This window comes from Trichoplusia ni, chromosome 19, assembly GCF_003590095.1.
Source record: "Trichoplusia ni isolate ovarian cell line Hi5 chromosome 19, tn1, whole genome shotgun sequence".
Lineage (NCBI taxonomy): Eukaryota > Metazoa > Arthropoda > Insecta > Lepidoptera > Noctuidae > Trichoplusia > Trichoplusia ni.
Genome location: NC_039496.1, coordinates 2,677,774 through 2,703,133, shown reverse-complemented (window position 1 = coordinate 2,703,133; position 25,360 = coordinate 2,677,774).

Genomic DNA, 25,360 nt, shown 5'->3' with positions numbered 1-25,360 from the left:
GTACAATCTTGCAGTAAAGCGTAAAGCTTTCGAAGAACTCAAATTATAGTAAAATCCGAACAGTAGGCGATAACTCAAAATAAGTTTCAATAACGCGTTACATTTACGTTTTGTGTTTATTTTATCGGATTTTGGATCGGCCATTTTGTTTAGACGCGGTCGTTCATTCGAGACTAGTAATATATAGTTTTTGAATTATTATGTTTTTACTTACATTTCAACTTAATATTTGAAGTGCCTCTGGTACTTACCTATTAAAGGTTATTAATGTTTATCTTATCGATATTTCAAGAGCTAAAATAAACAACACTTCTATATAATTAATGATTCATGGAAAACTAGACGTTAAGAACTGTTACTCAAAATTTCAAAATTTGATTTTATAATTGTCAATCCCTACTAATATTATAAATGCGAAAGTAACTCTGTCTGTCTGTCTGTCAGTTACACTTTCACGTCTAAACCACTGAACTGATTTTAATGAAATTTGGTACAGACATAGAATTGACCTTGAGATAGAACATAGGATACTTTTTATTCTGGACTTTTGAAGAGTTCTCTTGGAATTGCGATAAAACCCACATCGACGCGGGCGAAAAGATAGTAAAAAATAAATTTCTAAATTACAAAACATATTTATTCCATGATAACATATAACAATACATATTATTTGTCTTCTAAATTAAACCGTCTCGATTTTAAAATAGTTTTCATACTTAATGCCATGGAAACATAATATACAAACATTTTAAAATCAAGGATATAAATTTATATCATCATTCAGATCTATGCCACAATTTGTTTTACTTGTTTTTAAGTGCTTCTGGAAATTACTGTACAGTTCATTCATATCTCGATAATCTGATACTCACATCTGATTAGTATTTAAAAATAAAACGTTAACATTTTTGCTTGACACATACAAAATAATGGACATAAATAATGAGTAAGGTAAGTTGACAACATAATACGGACATTTGGCAAATGTTCATATTATTTGGACAAATTGGCGAAATAAGTTAAAACCTGATTAAAAATATCACTTCAGACTTAGCAGAAACTTTTTGGAAGTGAATAAAAAAATGTATAAAAACATTTAACTTCCATATTAAGCGAATGCAAGATTATAATACGTATTACATTTCAGATTTTCTTTTTTTAAAGAAATCCTGCTCATATTTGAAATGCAGTAGAATTTTACCATACCAACAAATTTGACATGAGAAGCAAACACAATTAATATAAGATTATTAATAAGTAAACTGTAATAAAGCAATTACGTAGGTTGAGCAAACATTGAAAATACTCAAAGCCAACTTTACTCCAACTGGGAACCCATTCCATAGTGAGTACGTAGCCATGCTTGCTTTGGTGTAGTGCAAAGCATCGTATATGAGAAACCTCAACTCCCTTTCTAAAAAAACAGAACAAAAATTAATATAATGATTAGAAATGAAGGACATCTCATTAATTTAAGAATAAATGGAATATTCTCAATGCATCAGGTCTGCAAATCGTGACCAATATTGTACCTAAGTATCACAAATAAATAATTCTGATACTGATTCTGATTTTAAAAGTAATCTGGCTATTGTCTTAGAGTCATGTTTCGCAATAGATTAATCAAACAATGCATGATATCAGCAGTAGATAGTAGTAGTAATAGTAGTATCTGCAGTAGTAGACAGTAGCAGATAGTAGCAAATACATCACATTCTCAAGTTTGTAACAAAATTCAAAAATATACTACCTTTATACAACAATAGTTGGTCTGTCAAAATACATTGAATCTCTTCCAAATCATTAATGGCCATTTCCAAAAATATAGAGGGAGCCGATGTGGCTATCACGAATGACATAAAATTCATGAGCAGTGCCATTGTCAATTTTGCCTAAAAAATAAAAACTTAAAAAATACAAATTTTCCACGAGTTAGGCCAGAGCTGTGTAAGTAGATGACAGGTAAAAATTTAAGAGTTTCGATTAAAGTCAAAGCTGAAACCTTCATTAAAGATAAAGATACACTTTTTTCTGGGAACTCGTACAAATGACCATAGGAGTCGGACTTAAATAAGATAGTCTGATTTAGCGGGGATATTCATTAGTAAAAAAAACTTACCACAGGTGACAATGCCATTATAAAATAGCAAATGAGAAACGTTTTGGAGATATCACACATTAATCCACAGTATGTCTGAAATGTAAAACATTAATCGTCAAATTGAATGTAACATGAGACATCTACGAGTAAAAAAATCACCCCCGTATTAACTCGCGTCAGTAGTCTGTAAGAAACTCCCTACTCAGGCACAGCAATGCAATCGAGTAACTTTCAGACAAGCTCAGGCTCGCGTTTTTGCTGTAAGTGAACCAATTGGGAGTTGAGGCTCTGAAGCCAACGGCGGTACGGGAAATAGTGGTGGCCATCTTTCCAGACATACATACGTAGATACGTAGAGAGGCATTATGGTTCTATTACCTACTGCCTCACAAGGATTTTAACCGATTACGGGCCTTTGGAATCTACCTGCGTCGATTTTCCACCATAAGGTGACGCCCAGTGGAGAAGCAAAGAGCCGAGCAGGAATGCGCTCTCCCAGTCTAACTAGAGCCCTGCGTAAGGACACTGGTTAGGAGATTCAATTTGAAGCTATGGATGGTATGGATGGCTTTTCCACTATGTGAAGCGAAAAATCACAGACGAAGTACGTAGTTCTGTTGCAGTAAAAACAATAAATATGGAAAAGATCGAGGTGAAGGTAAATTAAACCTGCTCAACTAGGCTGGAACATTTTTTATAAGAATTCTCTAGACACAAAAACTCACCTGATATTTTACGACGTACAGCGTTTTATTCAAGGCATGTAACAAGTCCATATAAACACGCAAAAACTTTTTGACATGTGCTACCTTTTCCCTATCAGATTGGTCTTTGTCAGTAAAACTAGCGGTAACTGATTCTCTAAGTAACTTTATGGCGATCTTGTAAATTTCCAAGACATACAGTGATGTCAAACGACCAGTAAAAATAATCGTTGTTGGTAAAATACGTGAAAACAAAAGAGAAATCAGCCTGTCTTGTAGGAAACTACTAATGAATACACTTATAGCAATAAAGCAATGCGAAATTAATGCTAAGGCAGGAGTTACATAACACCATAGTTGCGATGTCGATAAAAGTTCCAACTTAACTATATTACATACTTTTGAAGTAAAAGTTATCACTGAGTATTCAGATGTGAATAGCGACACCAAGATGTGCATGTTCATTTCAAAAATAAAAAGAGAAAAATAAGACTTGGCGACATAATACTCCGTGGTTTTTATAAACGATTTGTATACGATGGACGAGACAACGCATGTAATAATAACACAGTAAAATCTTGCAGCAAAGCGTATAACTTTTGAAGAACTTAAATGGTAGTAATATCCAAAAAATAGGCGATAACTTAAAAATAGTCTTAAAAACACGTTACATTTTAGTTTTGCCTTTATTTTGATGGCGTTTGGTTCGGCCATTTTCGTAAGACGAGTCGTTTCCATAGAGGTCATTGAATATTTTCGAAATATCATTCTTTAACTTATTATTGTAAGTGCCATTGTTACGACGCACCTATTCTATTGTCTATAATTATATAGCTCGTCCAATAAATGGTTATCGTAACACTAACTTATATTAAAGATACTTATATTAAATTCTACTTTTTGTTTCAATGACATGTATAAATAGACTATATTGTTATAGGTAGACTGCCAGCTTACTTTGAGTACCTCAAAATTTAAACTTTAAGTAGTTTTAAATGCCTATACTATAGATTAAGGTTTAAATAAAAATGCTGGGCTGTTTATACAAGATCATGCGCCCGCGCAAAGTATTAATAATCTTTCTCGTCGGGACAAAGCGCAGTCATAATGAAGTTTTGAAAACGTAAAAATATTATGTGAATAAATCTATATACATATAATAAAATTGTAGAAAAGTAAAAACTGTACATTGAATATTTTTAAAAAAGAATAGTTGCAGGGTGGTCTACGAACGATTCCGATGCCGAAAATATAATTTTTAGAATTTTTGTCTGTTTGTCTGTTTGTCTGTATGTATGTCCGGAAAGATCTCGGAAAGTACTGGATAGATTTGATTCATATTTTCAGAGAATATCAACAAGAGGTCCGGTCAACATACTTTTTACTTATTATCTCGCTTTTCGTTACAGGGAGTGAGCAAGAGCCTTTTATATCTATAAACAAATATCAAATTATCTCATAAACTACTGAATATATTTCGTTCAAATTTTGCATGAACCTTATCGTAGACATGATACAACAAATATACAAAAACCATAACGCTACTATGCAGGGGGCATGAGCAGTAAAGTTTTAAATATTTGGACTCACCCGTAACATCGTTTAATACAATTATGAGGTGTATTTTCACCCCATTCAGTAGTAGGCAGCACGGTCAATAATTTACACAAAAAACATCTCGCTATTTATCTTAAGACTTCTGGCAGAGCAATAATAGGATTTTTCGAAAATAAATCATTTTCACAAAATTAGTGATTTCATTCTCTTTCAAGTCTGATATAGGCCTACTGCGACTATTTCACAAGTAAAATAAAAGAAACATAAACTATTACGTTTTTTTATGCAATTGTTACCGTAATCGGTACATTCTTGAAAGAAAGGAACTTAAATTATTTTTATTTTTATTGATGTACTAAAATGACTCAAGTTCAAATGTGGAATGCCGTGATAGATTTTGTATTTATTTACGATAGGAGTATATACCTATGTCTTCAAGATCAAAACATTCGTAGTGACACTCAACCCAAAGTTGCATGTAGTTCACATTGATCTCATCTATAAATATGCAACTATAAATTACTGAACGACACAGTTAATTATTACCTTGGTTCATCTGTAACAACTAGCAACAAAAATATAAACATTCAAACAAAAAAAAGCCTTTCAAACAATGAAATAATGTTTTCTTAAATTTGCAACATTACATAGGCCAAAAGTATTTCGGATAGAAAAGCCCAGAAAACTTGCATAAAACTGCATAATAGGTATGCAATGTGAAAGATCTGTACGACCAAACCTATCAATGAATAAGAGCGTACGCTAGACGGTTTTTGACATTATGTATCTATTGACAGAACAATGTTTACTGATACCTGGGATTTTTCAACATTTTAACGATTTGATCAGTCTACATCCGCCATTACAGAGACCGCACACGTGGTCATCATCATTCCTCTGCCCTTATCCCAATTATTTTATTTGGGGTCGGCGCAACATGTCATCTTCTTCCACACCTTCCTATCGGCCGTCATCTCACAAGAAACACTCTTTACAGCCATATCGTCTTTCACACAATCCATCCATCGTTTCTTTGGTCGTCCTCTTCCCCTATATCCATCCACATCCATGCTTAACGCCTTCCTTACCACATGATTTTCATTCCTCCGCATAACATGCCCATACCGGCCGGTTACCACGTAGTTTCTCTGTAACCGGTGCCACTTTCAAACTTCCCCTTATATTCTCATTTATTACTATATCCGCTCTCGTAACACCACACGTGGTCCTTCCAAGAAATCCTTTAACAATTTGTTGTAATCTCTACTTATTTAAAATTTTCTTCTTTCGTAGCCTGGTAAAAACAGGGGAAGGAACGAGACTGAATGAGTTTCTGAGATCCCAAAGCTAAGCCGACGAGGATTAGGAACATATTTTTGGAAATTTCCCCAATAAGGCTGATAATAGCGTGTAGCTATCAGCACTTACATCCGTCATACAATGTCTGGAAAATTCATTTTGGCTGTCGGTATAGACAGCGTAACCTCATAACTAACCTCATGTAGTCTTTATTTAAGTTCCATTTATGCAGTAGGGATGACGGTAGGTATTTTACTTCAATGATCGTCAGGTAGGTTAACGAATAAAATACGTAATTTTTCTTTGTAAATTGGTACAGTAAATAGAACTCATGCACATGAAGTCACTTTTATGTTCATACTAGCTGTTGCCCGCGACTTCATCCCCGTGGGTAGAAGATATAAGTTATGATTTATACCTGCCCTGTTTTTTTTACATTTTCCATTGTATCTTCGCTCCTATTAGTCGCAGCGTGATGGTTTATAGCCTAAAGCCTTCCTCCATAAATGGTTCATTCAATACAAAAATATTTTTTTCATTTCATTTCATTTCATTTCATTTCATTTCTTTAGATTTTTGTCATTGTCAATTTAAAAAAAATGGTTGTCTGATAGTCTTTTTATTATCACGCTATTTATTTATCAGCTATTTAAAGGCAAATCATGATCAAAACACCAGGGGGTCAAGATAACACGTTTCCCACCTTTTTTATTTTAGAAATAGTCCAAATGTTTGTGAAGAAGATCAGTTTTAATATTAAGAGGGCAATCGAACGTGTTTCAGGAAACCGTTTATCTGGGCGCAGTTTTGCAAAATCTTATATCTTAACACTATGTAAAATCCACAGTTACCGAGCCTGACTCTCACTTCACCAGCTCCGTCCACAAAAATAATTTGACATCTTCTTTATATCGTCAGAAAACATCGTGTGTGAAAATAATAACTGTCTGGCTATCACTGTTCCAATTTTATGATAGGTACCTCATAATCACTGTCATAATCCGTCTAGCAATTTCAGGTGTAGGCCGTCCCAAGAACAGACGTGCTCGAAAATCATAACCCACCAAGGGTTTTCCAATTAAAAAATGGAAAACCCTCGAAAGTAAAACATTTTTTGGCAGAAGTGTTATTATTTTTTACTTGCGACCCCCCCATTTTTAAACGGCTCGATTTGTCAAACATGTCTAAACGAACACTTGCACATAATTCACGTTTAAATTAAAATAGTTCAATTTGTTCGAAAGCTATGATGTCACAGACAGACAGGCAGGCAGATATGTCAAAGTTATAGACCTCTTTTTGGGATTAAATAAGAAAAAGTCATTAAAACAGTTGTGAAATATTTGACACCAGGATAGTATCGTAAACGATGAAATGTGTTTGATTTAAACATTTGATAGTCTTTGGGCCGCTCAAGATTACTTATAAGTATTCTATACTTATAAAAAAAATGTTTCATTTTCAATATTGCATTACATTTTTGCGATGATCGTTATTAGTTTTCCACACTTCTTAGTTTTTCACATCTTGAAAATCACGCAGACAAAGTCGCGGGCAACAGCTAGTAAAGGAATATGATTATATGTAAAAATAAAACTTTTCTGTTAGCACACGATATTTATTCTGCGTTTTTCCTTTTTTTTCTTTTACTTGTTCATTAGAGTGCTGATATGTGATATACCATTAAAGCTTACCAAACGAAATAAATATAAATAGAAAACAAAATAGCTACTGTAACTTTAAGTACTAATAAGCAAACTGTAACAAAGCAATAACGTAAGTTGAGCAAACACTGAAAAAACTTAAAGCCAATTTCACTCCAATTGGGAATTCATTCCATAGCGAGTGCAAAGCTATGCTCGCATCGATGTAGTGCAAAGCATCGTCTATGATAAGCTTTAGGTCCTTATCTGTAAATAACAAAACGTAATTAGGCTTAGTAAAGTTTGGGCAATTGTGAGCGTTGATAGAAAACGCTCAAATATCTGGATTATGATAAAAATTTTTCGTTATGCGGATTCATAGTTATTTTTTCAACGGTTTACCCATGCGTGTAAATTTGGATTGTCCGACTAGTTACAGACGATGCTGTGATAGCGGTGGGCAGCAGTCGTCAGTTGACCCCACTGCCTTCCAACCACCAGTTACCCATAAATACGCGTGTGTAAACCGCTGTTAAAGAAATGACATTTCATTTGGTAGTCACGTGCAATCTCTTTTAAATGATCTCCAAGTCATCGCGCATTTTTTATCGACTTTCTACTAGGTATTACGACCTTTGACAGGGTAGATCTCTTCTTGAAATAAGGGTCACAGTTCTTAGCTGTTAACACCTTCAATTCTGGCTAATGTTCTCTGTACGTTATGCGTCACTATAAATAATATCTTAAACGCAGCATCACATTATACCCTCAAATGTTAAGATAGTTTGGAAATAAAAAGTACATAGTAAAAGTATTTTTATAATACCACCTTCATAAAACATCAGTTGTTCGGACAAAATACATTGAATTTCTTCCAAATCGTTGATAGCCATTTCCAGAAATATTGAAGGACCGAAAGTGGCTATCAAGAGTGATGTAGAATTAAAGGACCATTCTAAAGTTAATATTGTCTGAAAAAAGAGTAATATTCAAGTATAATATTATAATGCAGAACGAATTTTGTGTTTTGTTTTTTAATTAAAGGAACTTTTAATAGACCACATTTTTAAGGCTGAAATAGATAAAAATCAATACCCCCCTGGGTATTATTCCTAGATTCCAATACTTGGAATCTAGGTTTTTTAATACTTGGAATCCACGATATTTTCTTTCACCGTTTGTCAGCAGCTTCAGATAATTGGCAACGGGAAAAATCTAAGCATTACCGAAGGAATCATGGAAGTCATAAATAATTTTCTACTAGATTTGAGCAAAGGCAAAAACGAAATCTGAAGGCTTTTTGTTAATAAGCTTTCGAATCAAAGAGAAAACGTACCCTTGGAACCAGCAAAAACAGATAGTAACACGTCATGATTAGCATCTTTGACGCATCAAACATTAAACCGCAGTACGTCTGAAATTAAAAACATTAGATAAAAAAGCTACGGCTTGCACTCCGGGAGTGCTGGCAGAAGTGAAACCTTGAATATTAACGTTGTGCATTTTTGATATTCTGGATTAGCTAGCGAACATTTTGCACGAATTGTTTAAATTATCAATATGAAATTACTATCATTTATGTGGTAGAATACAATACTTATTTATTTCGCTATCAATGCAGTATTGTGCTAAAGAAGTTTTCTTCTTAAGAATTTTCGATCAGGTCACGTGTCCTGACGCGAGTTTAACAGTTATTACTCATTACAAAAAAGTATACAACGCCGCTACAGAAGCTTTCACTTCAAAAATGTGGTGTGGTTTCATTTATTTTCAAGAGTGTTAAGACATGCGGTTGCTTTTGGGGTCATATCAAGTCAAAGAATGCATATTATTTATTTTATTTGAAACGTCTCCTGTAGTAAGGCCTGCCTACGAAAGCGTCGCATTCCCGTGCTTTTGGTTCGTCGGCTTGCGCAGATTTAAGTTGTTCTGGTGCGAGCCGTAAGCCGACTTGTAAGCGCGACGTCAACCTATTATGTACTTAAATTAGTTCCACGCAGGCGAGTCTTCACACAAAGTTACTAAGGTTGATATGTGTGACCTATTTGAGTCACTTCTTTCCAGCGTACTAATGACTCCAATAAAATCTAACTAGTCCTATAATTAATGAGATACTATCATAGTTACAAACATTAAAATGTAAAACATACAGTAACAAACGACTGCTGGAATGGAAATTAGTTTTGACTGAAAATCTAAGTAATTATTGGATTTTCACACTCACCTGAAATTTTATCACGTATAAAGTTTCATTCAATGCATGTGATAACTCGATATATTTATGCAAAAACTCCTTTACTTTTGCATTTTTTTCGATATCTGATTGGTCCTTATTTATAAAGCTCTCGGACACTGATATTTTCAGTAACCTAATTGATCTTTTGTACAATTCCATTGTATATAACGATGTCAAGTGACTAGAAAAGATCTGTGTAGTTGGTAAGACCCGCGTTAAGAAAACGAGAGAGTATCCTCCTACCGCATAACCTTTGATGTAAACACTAATAGTAGTCATAATATAGGATATCAATACTAAAACAAAAGTAACGTTACATCTGAGTGAAGATGGCGATAAATGATCAAGCGCAAAAATGTTTCCAGCTTTCGAAGAAAACGAAAGCACAGAGTATTCAGACGTCAACAGGGAGAATAAAACCTGACAGTTTATTTCTAATGTAACAAGTGTGAAGTAAGGCTTTGCGACGTAAAATTCCTTTTGACTTATGATCCTTAAATACACGAAGAATGAAGTCACACTTGCAAAAATAACGCAATATAGTCTTGCAGACAAGCGTATAATTTTTGAAGAACTCAAATGATAGTAAAATCCGAGCAGTAGGCGATAACGTAAAATCATTTTCAAAAACACGTTTGGTTCGGTCATTTTGGTTTCGCACGTCCTTTCAAGAGACATCACTGAACATTTTTGAATTATAATACTTTCGCTTATCTATGCTTGTGTATTACTTATTATCGAGTTTATTTATATACAGTTCGTCGATAGAAAAGTCATGTATTCGATTATAATTGTGTTCGTAGGAAAATAAAATGAAACACATTTCATGATGTATGGATAGATAATAACGGACATTATCTATTATTGGAACTATTACTTTTTAATATCTTTTCCTTCGGTTATTTAAGTTTTTAACAGAACATATCTTCAATTTTTCGATCTCTTTTGTTCTTTAGCTTTCCCTACTGGTGGCAATGAACTCCCCGTAACGATGACACACAATAAACACTTTTGAACCTTTTTGCACCAGTACCTCCTCATCATCATCATCATCTACCATGAATTCGAGAGTGGTATTCTCAGCAACTGGTATCAGGCTAGCCTAGACGTATTTTCGCTTTTAAGCTGTTGTTATCTTAGCCTAAAAAAGTAAGAAAGCAAAAACAGTTTCATTTTCATTTTAACAACTCCCGCACTCAGGAATTTAATCCTTGCGTCGCGGGGGGTTACACAAACATACAAATCATATGCACAATGACACCCAGACTCAGAACAAGCATTTGTGGAGAACACAAATACTTGTCCTACGCGGGGATCGAACCCGCCACACGACATGCACAGTGGTTTTGGTGTGGTGACCTCAACGACTCGGCTATTGGTGCAGTCAAGGGAGAAGGTTATGCTATATATGTATTTCTGTGGTATCGTTCGTTGAATCCAAGATATTTACATTTTTTCTTCTATTTCATTTAATTCCTGAGTAGAATTACACATGGAGGATGGAGTATTGAAATACATTTATTTTCAAATCCATTTATCATTAAAGGCACAGAGCTCCTTTTTGAAAAATTGTGGATTCGTAAAATTTTGCGTAAAAAAAACAGAAAAAAGGTAACAGCAATAGAAATTGATCCTTTACTGCGGTCAACAGTGGCTAGTAGTAAAACTGACTACAGTGAAGGCCGAAATAGTTAATCGTTGACTATATATTTGTATTATTAGAATAATTGTCATCGAGTTACTTGAATGGTAAACGTACCGACGGTTGCATTGTTATAAGATGGTAGCACAAAATACATAAATGTAACGAATTAAAAATTGAAGCACAACATGTCTGAAATGAAAAAAATAAATATTGATTTTATTATGTTCATTCTATTTTAAATATCTTCTGGGAAAGGGATCTCCACTGTTTTTGAGCCATGCAGTATTTAGACTTTCTATACATGGAATAACTCCCTCTTTTCCCTCGACTTATTAATTACGCGTTATGTCGCGAAGTCAATCTGGAGTCACAGACTCACATACTTTTTTACGGATTTTGGCTAATTCCGAACAGCAAGGGGTCTGCTTGCCCAGGCAAAAGATAGAAGAGCGTCTGTCGTCTGGTTGAAGTACCCCAGATAGACACATTACGTGCAGCGAATGTGATCCCAATAAAAAGTAAAATGGGCAACGCACTTCGTATGTTGGCCTCCAGAACGAAGCCGTCGGCCGCTATTGGTCGGTTTTCCCTCCACGGTCAGAGCGTGATGAATTGTTAAGCATTGTCGTTGAGACATGCTGCGTTACTAGGTTTAATTAATTATAGTCTGACATATCCCCCTTTCTCTTCCAAATAGGTGGATGCTCTGCTAGAAATAAATCTGCAACGTTACTTATTGAGGTAAATAAGTTTTTCGCTTGCTTACACGCAAAGTTAGCAATTTATTTCGTTCGTTTATTTGTTGATAAGTGTTCGTTCTTCTTTTAGTATATTTTTAAGTGAAACCTGACTAAGAAACTTCGTAACTAATATTGATATTTCAAAACACACCTCAGACACATAAGTGTTTCCAATGATGATTGTTTTGTTTTACAGAAATAGTAATTTCATGATCGAAACTTACCTGAAATCTAACGACGAACAAAGTTTTATTCAAAGAACTTGTCAAGTCCATATAAACATGCAGAAACCTCTGCACATGAGCAATCTTATCCCTGTCTGATTGATTTTTAACAATAAAACTTTCATACAGAGGTTCTAAGCAAGCTAATCGATCTTTTGTACATTTCCATAATGTACAACGATGGCAAACGACTCGAAAAAACCAGTACCGTTGGAAAAATACAAATAAAGAAAGCAAAGGGGAATCCCGCTAACCCTGAGAAGGAGCATGATAGCAATACAAAAGTAGGAGTAGCATAACAGTTTGTTGCCGATTTCGAAAAATGATTCAGCGCAAATATACTGCAAATATTTGAAGCAAATTTTATCACTGAGTATTCAGCCGTAAAAAGCGAGAATAACATGCAACAGTTTATTTCTGAAGTTATAACTACGTAATAAGATTTTGTGATGGAAGATTCAGCATGTATTATATACGATTTGTAAAAGAATGTTGAGACTGTAATATGTTATTGCAAGTTAAATTACTTGCAATAACATGTTACATTTCACTTTTGTGTTTATTATATTGGCGTTTGGTTCAGTCATTTTAGTTTTACGATCGAGAAAAATACACAATAGTTTTGTACCACTCGAGTTATTCTAAACGCTTTTTGGAAATTTTCAATTATGTTAAGTGTTATAGTATGGGTCGTCGATATCAAGATTATCGCATTTGATGAAATAGTTTGTATGGCTGACGTATTTAAATTTTGTAACAAAAATACGTAAATGTCTAAGTAGCTTTTCAAACAACAATATTTAACCTGAAAGACATGCCAGAATGTGTAATTAAGTAATGTTTTATCTGACGTTCAGAGATCACTAAATGTAGAAACGTCATGGTTGTGTCAGGCATGGATTCGACGAAAATAAGAAAATATATGCTTAGAACATTTATTTGATACAAAAATACAACAGCCTTGACCTAAAAATAAACCGACATTGAAGTCCAAAATTATTTTCTCCGTCCTATTCATTTTTTAAACCAAGAAAATCGAATTCAGTGAAATATAACTTGGTTTCAAACTAGAGGGATTAAAAAAAGAATTGCATTACTGCAATAGTATAAACTGAGTACAAACTTAAGAATCCTAGAACCAATTTCATTCCCACTGGGAAACCTTTCCACAGAGCATACGTAGACAAACACGCCTCGATGTAGTCCAACCCATCATACAAAGCCCTGTGCAGTTCGTTATCTGAAATAAATAGAAAGCTGTAATTTATTACTTGTCTCGCATAAATAAGGGTTTAAAAAGTAACTTAAAGGCACTACTCGCCAAAATGTTAAAATATTTTTGTTTGTTATATATTAACAACAAGATATGGAGAAATTTCTAATCGGACTGCAAATATTACATACAACATGGTAGAAATTGGCCACCCATCAAATTCATGACTTTGACCCTTTGACCTTTTGCTAAAGATTCCCGTAGCTATAATAGCAGCAGAAATTCCTCATGGTGAAAATATTAACCGTACAGTTATAATGGTTCGTGAGAAAAGCTATCGTCAAAGTCAAAAGACCAAGATGGGGAATAGATTGATGGATGAAAAGGCTGCCGAATAGATAGACACACTGTGGACTCCTCTATTTTTACCCACAGTAGCCTGATCTTTACAACCTTAAGCCCCAGTAGCGCTTCAACTGACGAGAATAAAATGGTAATTGAGGTCACGAATTTTATTCAAACCTTTGTACAACAAGAGTTGACCACTCAAAATTCCCTGAATCTCCTCCAAATTATTTCTAGCCATTTCCATAAATAACGATGGTCCACAAGTCACTAATACATGAGCAACTATAATTGTCAACCATAACAACATTTCTACCTTCTGCAAATCAAAATTTGAAGTAAGTGACATCGTTTTGGGGTAACTTGTAATTTTGTACACTTCATTGAACTACGTACCACTTTTGAAAGCAAAACAACGAGGTAACAGAGTCCGAATAATTTTATAAAGTCCGAAATATAACTGATAACTAGCTGAAATAGAGACAAAGAAAAATACAATAAATATACCTACATTAATAATACTGTAATTAAAATTCTTGTGGTCAACCTTTGAATGTGAGCGTGTATTTGTCGCTAAGGACAAGCGTGTGTAATGTGTCCACGAATGCTTATTTTGAGTACTAAGTGTCTGTTTCATGTTTGTGGAAAGTGACAAGACTATCTTTATAGTGCCAGACGAATCTTTAAAATCAAATCAAAGCAATTGACAGTCTTGATTTTCAATTGCCAAAAAGCGAAAACAAACCATTACATTAATTTCTGAACGATCGTGCCGTGTAGCTGAGACCAGCAGACAAGTTGCTTGCTTGCTTGCTTGCATTTAATTCTAAACTTCAAGCGAGTACATGTAAAATACTTTACACCATTTTTGATAGGTTTTTTTTGGATATTTTACTATCTTGGTACACTAACATTCCTTTTTAGATGAAATAAAATTATGACGTCGTAAATATGGTTAGGCAAATTATAGTTAATCAGAATGATTGGGCCACAAACTAAAATCAATTAGGTGCTAAATCAACAAATAATTACCTGCAATCTCATAAAATCTACAGCACCACTCAGAGTGTGCGACAGATTTATGTAAACATAAATAAACTTTCGAACATGCCTTATTTTGTCATCGTTCGATTGATTTTCATCCATTAAACTCACATCCAGAGAAGTTTTAACTAATTTAATCGATCTTTGGAACATTTCTGCCATATACATTGTTGTTAGGCGACCGCTATACGTAATTGAATGTATTAAAGTATAGACACAGAATTGGTAATAAGTACCGTTCACTTTGACATCAATGCCTAGTAAAGTAAAAGCCACAACCACATGTGATGCCAGCACAAATATATGTGTACCATAACACTTTAGTGTACTCGGAGAAAATTGATTTGAAATCATTAAAGTATTTATTCGTGACGAAAATGACAGTATCGGCTTTCCAACATTGAACAACGAAAATAAAATATTGTAACTAGTCTCTAGTAGAAGGAACCAATAGTAAATTTTACCTTGTAATGATACTAAATATTTGATAAAGTAATCGTATACTAAGAATGACACTCCGAACAAAAAACAAAGACAGTAAAATTTTGCTACAAAGCAGACCAATCTACAAGAACTCAAATCATAATACTGGCCTAAAATGAGTCGATATACCAAGATCAATTTTAGTGACAAATCGGTTTTGGTTGACTTATTTTCGTTGGCGTTTAACATTTTGATTTTAATAAAACATAACCTATTCAGCACATTGAGTCACACTGTCGTACAGGACCTTTGACAGTTTGAGTAAATTTTAATCAATCTAAAGAGACTCTATTATTTCTTGATTACTATTGTACATTAGTGGTTAAGTACAAAACAATAAAATAAATTATACGAGTATACGAAAATAGAGCGGAGGGTTCTCCAGTAATACATTAATGCCCTTAAGTAAAACACATTTATAAGTCACGTATTACTACATGTATACTAGATAAGCCTTTAAAGCAGAGTTAAGGATGCGTGTGACTATGATGTTTTAACGTCGTCTGCTCGACATGCAAAGTCTCGTTTTGCCTCAAAGTCTGCGTCTCAAACTTTAGCTCAGAAGTGGAGAAGAAAGGAGAAGAAGAACGTGTGCTGTAATTTAAACTGAAATTATCTGCTGATATTATCAAAATTATAAACAAACGCAATTAAATTATTCACCTATTTTTTGACACTTGCAAGGGAACTGACAATGTACTTTCAGCGAACTCAAATCTCGAAATTTTGTAATTTATTTTGCGCAATTTTCTTTTTTCTGTATGAAGGAAATTTGCGTAAACACCGGTGTGCAAGTGCCATTCGAATGTTTTTTTTAATAATTCTAGTATAAATGTATACTATATATATGACTGTTTCTGTAGTCAGAAGAGGCGCACTGGCACTCAACATAATATTAAAATTTATAAATTGGCCACTTCATTGACAAATTAAGTATATTGCACGCTTTCGGGTTATTTTGTTTAATTTACTCATCGACTCTTCCGCTTTAAGTTAAGAATATATGCGTTTATTATCATTGAGATGCTATGTATATTTATTTTAGAATGTATAGGCAGTAGAGATAATAGCTATTGTGAGCGGCAGAGTTAGGCCCCTATTACATAAATCATATGTGAATAATTAATGGGTGGCCAAAACTGATTTAATTGCATAACACACTAATAGCTTTGGGACTATAGTAGTAGAAGACATTTGATCGCAACGCGTCAGTTAGATGTGGATTTTGAAATTGACTTTATTACAATGCAATATGGTTGATATTTAAAGTGAAGACTCTTGAAGGTGTGAAAGCTTTAGCTGACTGATTTAATCAAATTTAAGTTATGTAAAAGTTCTTTTTTCTACGGAAAGCTCTAAAAGCAAAAAAATACAATAATTTTCAAGAAATTCCAAAATATTCATTAAGCAAAGGTACGTAAAGAATATTATTATGAGTGCGTAACGATGGATTCCAAACATTTTTTCTAATGCCCATTTTTCCAAAGCACGATAATTAAAATCCCGAACACGTTTTGTTCTGTGCCGACAGAAACGTGTTATTCCAAGTTATTAACTTGAATGAACGTCGACATTTTAATTTAAGTTCTGGCGCTAGAAAATTTATAGATATACAGAGATTTAAACTGCAAATGAGTCTCTGAAAACTTAGCTCGGATTCATGAAACTGCATACGCGATCAAGGGTAATGGAACGCGTCTAGAAGTTTAATTAGAACGTTTAGAACCTTCCTAATAATGATTTACAGAAGTACTTGTATTAGATATACTAGATGTTTAGATCAAAAAAGATACTAACATTTTTATTTAATACATCCGTCAACACGACCTTTTCAATTCCAAACATGTATTTTATCTTCAATTGAAGAGAAAAATTAATAACAGCTCAGGGAAATAGAATTCCGAAGTTTCGAACAATAAGAAATATGTCCCCAAGGCAGATCACAGGTCGGCCCAGTAGAATATCTTTGAATTCGAAAAGATTGGAATTTATTTAACTTACCTACCGTTTTTCTTTGTTTTCCCCTGATTATTTTCTCCAAGCGTCGAAGATAACGAGCCCTCTTTCAAGGTGCTTCATTTCCCAGTAGGTTTGTTATTTTTAATTTTAGCCCACTCACTTTATTTCGAAAGGCGCCTAAGGAGTTACCACCTCAGATTAAATTTTGCATTTGTTTATTAACGTAACAATTTAATTTTGTACTTCGTAAGTATTTTAAATTTTAGCCCACAATTAATTATTTTGTTGAAGAATTTAAACAGTAGCGAAGGTTAGCACAGGCACCTGAGTTTAATACGTAGAGTTTAGTTTTATTATGCTATTAAAAAACTAGATAAGTTACTTGTGAGAAAATAATAACTCTTTCTCATTTAGTCGAAAGTTTTATACCTAAAGTAAACACATAAAATTGTTATAAACAGGCGACGAAATCCTAATGAAGCAGTGAAGTACAAATTTAGGCTATTTTGCGTAATTTCCTTATGAAGGAGATCATTTGATTGAAAAAATTGATTCCTCTTGATCTTTGTCATTAACGTTTCATACCTTTTCAAAAGTGATTACACAAAACACACAATTCAACCCTACCAAAGAAAGCTTCTTTTAAATTACATTTCAGTAAATTGAAATAGTCGGTTGAACATCACGACCGCATATTATTCAGATCTGTACGGATTTTATCATGTGGACAAACCGCAGTGTGAGCTGAGCGGCTGTGCAATTGTGAGACCACTAAGTGATGTGTAGATGTTATCACCCATTAGCAATGTAAGCACAGCATTATGTTCTAGCATTGCAACGATTTTGCTGACTTCATTTGGTTTTGATGTGATGTTTCTGGATTATATAAAGACCGACGCTTGTATCACCATAATACGAGTGTTAGTCTGTAATGTTATTTCTAGATCTATTAGTGTTAACTATTTTCTGGTTCTGTGTGTCATATGTAAACATTTCTATTGTTTAACTATTGTGTACGTATATTATTGTTCCAATTTTTTAAACAAGCCAGACAAGCACATTATATTGTTTTCAGTTTTATATTGTATGTTGGGTAATAAAGAATATATGAAAGGAAAGTGTTACGTAATTCATAATTTTAGCGTAAAATTATAAAGAAAAATTAAAATGCATTTTCTTCAAACAAAACAAAAAGGATTAAGCATAAAATTACAGAACAGTAAAACAAAAATACAATACACGTAAAAGCGTTCAGTGAGTCAAGAGAGGCGGCAGAAAATAATTAGAATAAATTGTTCTCATTACCAAGTTGAGGGGAGCAGGCGCACAGCCGCGAACCATGTGCAAAATCATACATCATAATACACGAATGTAGAATGAAGACTGAGGGATGATGAATGTTACTAAACCATTGTAAACAATAAATATATTTGTTATATTTTGATTAAAATGGTGTCTGTTTCATAACCATTTGGAGGTCTACCATTAATGTGATACATGAACATCGGAAGCGTATTGCGTGCTACCCGTGACACTGATAATGAACTTTATTCTATTTTTGTACGCTGCGGGTTGGCGAGTTCAGATTTCTAATTTTGGAATTCAAGTGTGTTCAATTTCATTGGTACTTTTCATGCTTCGGTAACGATCCTGCACCTAGTGGGCGCTAAACAATGCACAGAACCGCAAGGCCACGACGACTACGAACAATAGTTTAAGTAAAAAATAAATATTTGTCCGTGTAGGTATCGAACCTACTCCAAACCGCATAATGCTGTTAGTATCATAACCTATACAAAAAATAGTTCACAGGTATCTAAAATGAAGCCTAAGCCAAAATTCATAAATGTCGTAATTCATACATCACAATTAATTTGTTAGCATGACGCTGTTATACCACATTTATTTCAATTTAACAAAAAATACGTAAAAAACAGCCAACATATTTAAATCACTCAATGATACATAAAAGGCGAGAACGTTGTTAAAATGAATATCAACATCAACATTTGCAAGCCAACCTGTAAAACACACGCAATGTCAAAAAACCTTTTTCATTTAACTTGAAATGATTAAAATATATTCCATTTGTTGTTTTGTAAAAATATAAAATTGTAGCTTCAATAAAAAACGTATCAGATATTCTGTGTTCCAATAAAAATCAACAACACAGTATGGTCTTTTGTTTTAAAAATATGTATAAATGTTAACCTATAAGCTACAGTTTTGTAACAGAAACAGCGAACAAATTAACATGCAGATATAAACGCTATTGCGCTGGTTCTATGTGGCCCAGGATAGAGTGGCGTGAGGATTTCGGGGAGGTTTTGCCCGGCAGTAGAATACTGTCGCATGAATAGAAATAATATATCTAGTTTGGTATAGGGGTCTATTATAGAGTCCTAAAGTAATAATAATTATTGTAGTTACTATGATATCACAGGGCTTAGAGCAGCGTATCTCTTTGACGACTGCAACAATTATTAGTTAATTTGTTGCTGTTAGGCCCACAGGCACAAAATCTTTGCAATTTCCAGTAAAAAACAGGGTCTTTTTAATCTGGATTTTTCTTTCATACAGATTAAGCTGAAAGCTTTGGATTTCAACCTTCACCCCACAAGTCCATAATCTTTCGATATTTGTACAACAACCCATTATTTAACTTCTAGTCTACAACTAACAAACTAATCTATTAACCCGTTTTTAATTTACATGTAGTCTAAAATCTGAATTACCGCCTCCACAAAATTATACTTACATGTTGATCAAAATATACTCAACAAATTCTCATTTTCTTTGAAATATTCGACTCTCGGCAAGAAGTTGCCAGTTTGGCTGCGTAATGAACGAACTTAGCCACTGAAAGGGTTGAAACTGTGAAAGTCACGATTCCGTTATGAAGCAAAATTAGTAATTCATTGCTTAAGGCTTAATTCACTTTTGTGCTGCAAGTATTGGAAAAAGTTTTAGTGGCTGATAAAAATATACGATTGTTTTAGTTCAAAATACAAATGTTTGCAGTGAAACAGAAGTTTGTTATTTACACTTGTGATTTCCTGTACGATGTTTTGGTAAATAGAACGTTTGTAGTGCAGTTGTGCAATCAGTTTAGTTAATTAAGTTGTTTTTTTTTGTATTTTATCGTTTGTCGTATCCCAGGGGGATCTAATGAAACGTTATAGATAGACAGTTGTTCTTTTTACAGTCGTTTGGTAGGTATACTTTATCTATATCAGATGGTAGATTTACTAGTGATTATTAATCAATATTTTAATCCAGACATGAATAAAGACACATTTTTTAAGATGTTATAAACTGAATTAGAAATCGAACTATTTTGTTAATATATTTTTTGTCTGATCTTTTACTTTTAATTATTTTTAAATCACGAATCCACGCAGGGCAGCACTGACACGTTTTTCTAATTTACAATTCAAAGTTGTATCACTAAATATCGCAAAACAAAACAAAAAAAAAAATACCTCTAAAATGTTACCTTCTACAGTATGTTGTTTTAATCCAAAACGAAAAATATCAACAATTTATTTTATCAAGTCAAAAATAAACCATATAATGTTAAATTACTCCCGCAGTTACACGAAACACATACCGCGCCATTAAAGTGTGATTTGCAAACTTTATGATACGGTTTTTCGTTATGGGTTTAGGGATAACATCTGCAACAACATATATCTTAAAGCTATTAGGATATAGATAGAATTATAGATAGATAAAAAAGGGTCTGGTTTACAGACCGATCGGTTAGGGATTTAGTTCGGAGCCGGTTGTTTTTTTTGTTCCCATCGATTAACCACTGATTCTTGCCTTATGGATACATACAGATACATACATGAGATTTCGGATACGTTTTACAGAGAATGATTAATTGTTACAATAACTTTTCTGAGACAAGCGTTAGCTGAAGCGGTGGGGTCGCGTTAGTTCATGATAGATTGAGAAATACAAATTCGATAGCTTGACACTTGAAAAAAATCACAAAGGATATATATTTAGGTTGCCTCTATAACAACAAACCTGAATAAATGTTATGTAAGACAACGTTTCGAACGGCAATATTTTTTCTTTAGCCTTTTTGTCTGGAACTCTTAATGTCGCAGTTTAGACTCGCACTTGAACGATCCTAATTTTTGCGATCAGACGAGAATCTCCAACTATGTTTAAATCTTTCATCAATGTGTTGCGACAGTATTTTACATTTTGTATAACATGTTCAAATTGGTAAAATACCTTTTCAAGTCCCTATGGTTTATTCAATTACCAACAAACAGGTATTAGGTAATTTACACGAAACCGTCTTCCCGAAAACTGAAAAAATGCTGCTAATAGGGCAGTTTAAAGAAAAACTGAAAACTTGCCAAGCGTAAGCAGGAGCCTTTTGGGAGGCGACTTGGCATCCATTAAGATCTCTTTTCGACGGATCATTATCTAGGATATTGGCAAAGCAACAGCAGTCACTAAGAACGACTTTTATTTCACTTTTGTTCATTCACGCTTCTTTTTTTATGTTTAACAGACATACTTTAAAAAATTTGAGTCTGCTCGTTTTTATTTTGTTGCTTATTATCTAACAAATGCTTATTCTGAATTTATTCATGCTTTGTTTTCTAGACGGCTTAATATTTCACTTCCTAAGGTATTACTTATCGAACTGGATAAAAACAAAAACTGAAGGCGTGGTTATTTTACTACATACACATACACTTTAGTTCAAAAGTACTAAGTTGTCCCCACCTGGGTTTGGAGCCGGATTATTGTTTTCTAAGCAATCCAAGGTAGTGCTATCTTAAATAAGCTGTTCCGTATTCCAGAGAGTAAGCTCTCTGATAGTGGAAAAACGAGTAAGAAAAAACACTGTCTCGCCATTTTGCCTATCGTGTGAGGTAGATGTTCTGCTAGAAAATACTACTTAGTAGAAGAAAACTTTAAAAACTTATCAAATACCTAACCATTTCAGACCAAAAAACTTCCTAATTTTAATATCTTTGCATTTCAATAAAAACTCTCCTTAAAGTCCATCTCATCCCACACTATCTTAGTCGTTTTCGTTTGTAACTTCGGCTATTTGCCAAGTTAACTTGACGTTTAGTTCAAGTCTTATGGCTAAGCAACTAGGTCAGATCATATGCAAACGTTAGGGTTAAGCCCACAAACTCGTTCCACTAGTATTTAAACAACAAAAAATAGTAGCACGGCACAACATTAAATTGAGATACAAAAAAAGCCACACCGTAGAACTAATATTTGAAAAAAATGGTCATTTTGGAAACGAATTGCTCATGACGCAGTTTATGACGTAATATAATATTTAAAAAAATAAAAACAAGAGAAAACATTTAACCGATTTCACATAAAACTATTGAGCCAAATTTGATGAAATTTTATGAGACCAAATAACAGCCATTCCGCGTACAATCGAAACTAAATCAGTTTATACAGTCAGAGGTTTATGGTAACAAAAAAAAATACAGGCGAATTGAGAACCTCTTCTGTATCGAAGGCGGTCGAAAAACAGAGAATAGAGAGAATTTGTAAACAAATGTAACCCCAAGATACAACTCCAAACCCAAAGCTACCATCAAACATAATGACAAACGAAAAAAACTGAATATTTTAGACATCAAACGATAGGCAGCTGATCCACATAAAGGGCCCAACCACATATAGCCGGATAAGCCTACAAAGCGAACACAAAAACGTGACACTCTTTGTCATGTGTCAAAACTCAAGGCTTTACAAAACAGAATGATAAAAACCACATTTCGGTCTAATCCATTTAAACACGATAAACCGGTGACCTTAGATTAACATAATGGATAATGTAAGGACTCAGAAATACGTTTATCTACAAATGCACGGTATAAAGGATGCAAAGGATTTCCTCGCTTTCGTGGACACGGATTTAACTATTGTTGTTGAACAAAAGATTTCAGTGTTAAACATTTTATCTTGTTCTTTATTTTTGTTTTCACCCACTTAAATAGTACTTATTGAGATGGGAACGAAGTTTAGGCCAATGCCTCTTTTATGGAATAATAAGCATGAAATTGACGTTTTAGAAGGTAGATGGTGTTCTATGCGTCTAGCAGCATTTCGCACTCTCAACAAAGAACAAATGACTGGCTTTAAAAACAAAAAATAAGCGCAAATACTATGATCTTTACCAGATTGACTAATTGCGAGATCCGTAAGACTCAGAATCAACTTTGTAAAAGGTCATTAACAATAGAATAGAACAGTTCATGACCTGAAAAAACTTTACGTGTATGTTTGATGAATCCTATAACTTGTTTTGACACATAAACTACGTCAAATTTACAAGGAGACAAAGCTGAACCTAAAACATTTCTTTATTCCCAGACAATTACTTCCCGAAAGTTCGGAACAAAATATAATACACAAAGCGTAGGTTTTCTTATTTAAGATTTTGTAAACGCGTTAAGTTCTGAAGTCACTCATCTTAAATGTGGAAAGTTTTAGCTTTTTAGGTCAACACAAGCAGATTTTTTGGAGATCGTAAAAGATAAGGATGAAAAGAATCATCCTTTTATGTTGCTACTTCAACAAGCACAGCCTTAATCTTTTTTATCTCGAAAAAATATAAAGGTTTTTTTTTTCTTATCTTTGAATAAACTTTAAGTTCATTAGAATCTCATTTTACGGTTTTGTCTGATAACTAGGGTATTATTAGGCGTTTTTAAATGTCTCTAAATCAGTTGCGTTCAAAGAAAACATCGACCACTCATTAACTCAATCCTCGTGTGGACGGTATTTTAGATATGTATATTCAAAAACAAACACTTAGCCTTAGAGCAAGTTTTCGTAGATCACACAAATGCTTGCCGTTGCGGGGATAGATCCTGCGACTCATAGTGCGCAGTGCTTTTGGTGAATGGTAAAAGTTGGTCTTATTTCTGCTCTGATTCAATTATGCAAACGTTTATTAAAATTCGGGCTTAAAAATATTTTGAACATTTCAATTCAATACATAAATCCCAATTTTCCGTATCAGTTACAACAAACAAATTGTTTATACGAAACGAAACAAACTTAATGATAGCAATACAAGCGCAATACTGTGTAAATGAAAACCCTAAACGTGATTTGTGATACAATCGGGCTGGACGCATAAAATGTTGCCGTATTTATTAGAAACGTCAAATATGAAATTTAAATCGAAACTGGTTACAAAAGTTCCTGCGTTATATATTGTGAAACATTCGCATTCGAACCTGGGCAGAACACATTTTACGATTTGTTTGACACGAATGAATATTGACGTGAATTATTACCAACCATACATTCACGTCAGATGGATGGTACCGTTTTTATGACGAGTCGAATGCGATATTACGACGTGGGAAAAAGTGTGATCCTTTTCATAGGGATTTATTGAATTACGTGATATTCGGAAGAATTATACTCCTCCTAATTCACTCAGATGGCGCCGTAATTGGTATTAGTCGTCTAAAAAAAGAATTCTCTATCTGTGGAACCCGCGTCAATGTCGTACCAAACATACCTGTCTGATACAGATTGTATGTCGCTTTAAGGATTTTCTTAGTACTCTTGTAAATTTTTAGTGTTGTGATCATGAAAAATATTTGAATTAGGCTTGACTTTCAATTCTTACCATTGTATCTTGAATTGGATTAATGTCTAAACTTTAGTTGTTTTATTCTATAAAACCTTTTTTTTTAAAAACGTTGATCCAGACGTCGTACGTACTCGTATCTATCAATAAAACTTATTTACTGAAAGAATTTTCAACTAACCAATCTTTAAAACATTTGACTGTTCATAAAGGAAACGTTATCATTAAAATAAAGCGTTCGCATTAAAACGATCGCAAAATATCATGGTAAACAAATAAAGCACCTATAAACATACACAATATAACTTGCGTATACGACAATAAAGATGATAATATTATTTTTATTTACTTTCTCAGCGTGACTCCCGTTCGTAGGTAAACAGTAAAAACAAAACACGACGCAATATGCGAGAGTGGGGTTTGCTGGCGGCTTCCTAATCCTAGCGTATGAGGGATCGCGACCGAGCCTTCAGCCCGGTCTTGTCTCGCTAACCACTATTAGAAAAGAGACGGCGACGTTCGCAGCCTTATGAATAATTCATTTAAGGATTGCCG